Source organism: Salmo salar, chromosome ssa03 (assembly GCF_905237065.1).
Source record: "Salmo salar chromosome ssa03, Ssal_v3.1, whole genome shotgun sequence".
Taxonomy (NCBI): Eukaryota; Metazoa; Chordata; class Actinopteri; order Salmoniformes; family Salmonidae; genus Salmo; species Salmo salar.
This window is the reverse complement of record NC_059444.1, coordinates 89,159,749-89,162,704: the sequence shown is the minus strand read 5'-3', so window position 1 is coordinate 89,162,704 and position 2,956 is coordinate 89,159,749.

Below are 2,956 nucleotides of genomic sequence, written 5' to 3'. Positions count from 1 at the left end.
CTTGGTTTCTCTCTCTCTCTCTCTCTCTCTCTCTCTCTCTCTCTCTCTCTCTCTCCACACACACACACACACACACACGCACACACACACACACACACACACAGACACACTCACACACACTTTCTCTGTGACACAGTTCTCTTAGTTGTTGCCTGTGCTAAGGGCTGATCTGATCTGAATCTCAGAAATGTAAATAAACCCTGCTATGCAATCTCCAATGGCAAATACATCTGTTTTAATATGTTTTCCTGTTCTTATTACCGTTGTTATCATTGAATGCTTAAGCGTGTCACCAAACACCTACATTTTCAAAAAATGATATTGCCTTGCAGTACAATTCTTCAAATACTAGAGGTTGTGTGTACGTATGGACATGGCCTGAGGTGTCTGTGGAGATACTTTCCTGTCTAGTTCAAATGTAATAAATATCCACCTTTGCAGGAAAAGGAAAACTGGAGCACACAAGGTTTGGAGTCTTTTCTTGTGCGTATGCACCTTTAATACATGATAATAAGATGAGATGTATTTTATTGTCCGTTAACTTACAGAGAACATAAACATCTTTATGCTCACAACCCAGCCCAGACACACACATCCTGAAGGTCTGGAAGCAATGGGTCGATGGAGGCCCCAGGGCTGTGATCATTTGAGCCTGCTGCCAGCGGTGACTCTCCAATACCTCACCAGGTTTATCTGATTGATCCTCTACACCAACTTTTGAAGCTGGTCCGTTTTAAAACATTTCCAATCCCTCCTCTGTAATATCGTTGAGGTCAGATATGGCTCCTGTGTGTTCGTAGGTCTGACAGGACCTGGAGAATCCTCAAGTCAACCTCGGACTCCACATTACAAAACATGACCCACATAATGCTGCCTATAAACCACACTGTCTGTGTGTCATAGGTCTTGTGTCTGTGTGCTGACATGGTTTGGTGGCTTGGTGGCTTTCCTCCATTCATAACTGACTTGTAACTTCCAGTGAGATACTAGAGGATCCATGTGGTGTGGCTGTGTGGCTGTGTGGCTGTGTGGCTGTGTTTGGTTCACATTCTGCTTTTCTTCTCATCTCTCTCCACCCCCCCCCCCCTCTCTTGCGCTCTCTCTCTCTCTCTCACACACACACACTCTCTCACACTCTCTCACACTCTCTCTCTCTCACTCTCCCTCCCAAGCGCTCTTTCTCTATCTCTCTCTCTCTCCCTCCCTCTCTATCATTCTGTCATGGTGTCTGTATGCTGGTGGAGCTGGTTTGTCCAGGGTCATAAAGTCACATATCTTCAGTCTATCTTCATTGACCTGTCTGCCACAATGCCTCACACTCTCTCTCTAACCGGTTATGGATGACACACGTCACACCCACACACACAGCCACACACACGCACACCACACACACACACACACACACACACACACACACACACACACACACACACACACACACACACACACACACACACACACACATAGACGTCACACGGTGCATAGTATCAGAAGAATGGTGTTACTTCAGCGGTGTAGGCATTCGTGTTACGTGTGTCTCCATTAATTAGTTACAACAAGTACAGTAACTATATACAGTAGTATTGTGATAATATATGATACAGCAGCTAAGGTCCTCAAGTTGTAAGGCATAGAGCCATGACTACATGGAACTGATGCAAGTAGTAGAATCAGATTTAAAACACAGATACAAATACACCTTATGGAACAGCGGGGACTGTGAAAAGACACACACAAAGGTACAGACACACGCTTACACAGACACATGACAAGACACACTCTACACACACGTACTGTACACATTCATTTTGTATTGTAGATATGTGATAGTAGAGTAGTGGCCTGAGGGAACACACTGAATGTGTTGTGAAAAGTCTTATAAAATGTAATGTCATGTAATATTTTAAATTGTATAAAACTGCCTTATGTTGCTTGACCCGAGGAAGAGTAGCTGTTGCATTGGCAGGAACTAATGGGGACCCATAATAAACCCCAGGAAGAGTAGCTGTTGCATTGGCAGGAACTAATGGGGACCCATAATAAACCCCAGGAAGAGTAGCTGCTGCCTTGGCAGGAACTAATGGGGACCCATAATAAACCCCAGGAAGAGTAGCTGCTGCCTTGGCAGGAACTAATGGGGACCCATAATAAACCCCAGGAAGAGTAGCTGCTGCCTTGGCAGGAACTAATGGGGACCCATAATAAACCCCAGGAAGAGTAGCTGCTGCCTTGGCAGGAACTAATGGGGAGAAGGTTTTGGTAAGGGAGCCTAGTGGTGCCCAGACCATATGGTTTTGGTAAGGCAGCCTAGTGGTAAACAGACCATATGGTTTTGGTAAGGGAGCCTAGTGGTGCCCAGACCATATGGTTTTGGTAAGGGAGCCTAGTGGTAACCAGACCATATGGTTTTGGTAAGGGAGCCTAGTGGTGCCCAGACCATATGGTTTTGGTAAGGGAGCCTAGTGGTGCCCAGGCCATATGGTTTTGGTAAGGGAGCCTAGTGGTGCCCAGACCATATGGTTTTGGTAAGGGAGCCTAGTGGTAACCAAACCATATGGTTTTGGTAAGGGAGCCTAGTGGTGCCCAGACCATATGGTGTTGGTAAGGGAGCCTAGTGGTAACCAGACCATATGGTTTTGGTAAGGCAGCCTAGTGGTAACCAGACCATATGGTTTTGGTAAGGGAGCCTAGTGGTGCCCAGACCATATGGTTTTGGTAAGGGAGCCTAGTGGTAACCAAACCATATGGTTTTGGTAAGGGAGCCTAGTGGTGCCCAGACCATATGGTTTTGGTAAGGGAGCCTAGTGGTAAACAGACCATATGGTTTTGGTAAGGGAGCCTAGTGGTAACCAAACCATATGGTTTTGGTAAGGGAGCCTAGTGGTATAAAATACCATATGGTTTTGGTAAGGCAGCCTAGTGGTATAAAATACCATATGGTTTTGGTAAGGCAGCC